This window comes from Cariama cristata, unplaced genomic scaffold, assembly GCF_000690535.1.
Source record: "Cariama cristata isolate BGI_N322 unplaced genomic scaffold, ASM69053v1 scaffold10395, whole genome shotgun sequence".
Lineage (NCBI taxonomy): Eukaryota > Metazoa > Chordata > Aves > Cariamiformes > Cariamidae > Cariama > Cariama cristata.
The window spans coordinates 55,539-55,845 of record NW_009616945.1 but is presented as its reverse complement, the minus strand read 5'-3'; positions in this window follow the sequence as shown (position 1 = coordinate 55,845).

Here is a 307-nt window from a genome sequence, read left to right as displayed (position 1 = left end):
CGCGGGCAGCAGGTGCCGGTCGTCACGAAGGGTTTTGTGCCCGAGGACGAGTACGACTCCCGTTGGCAAGCCATTTCAGGACAGGTCTGTCTCTGTGTGTATGTAGCGCCCAGCACATTTTTCACGGGCTGCCTGCTACGATATAACACTAACGAGGTAATTACAGGGCTCAGGCGGTGTCGGCGCAGCACATACCGCTCGGATTAGGCCCGGCTCTTGAACAAGCTCTTTCCGAAGGGGCGCGAGCTGACGTGGCTCACGGCCCGTTTGCAGGGACCGGAGAGGGCTGGTGGTTGGTGGCTACCGC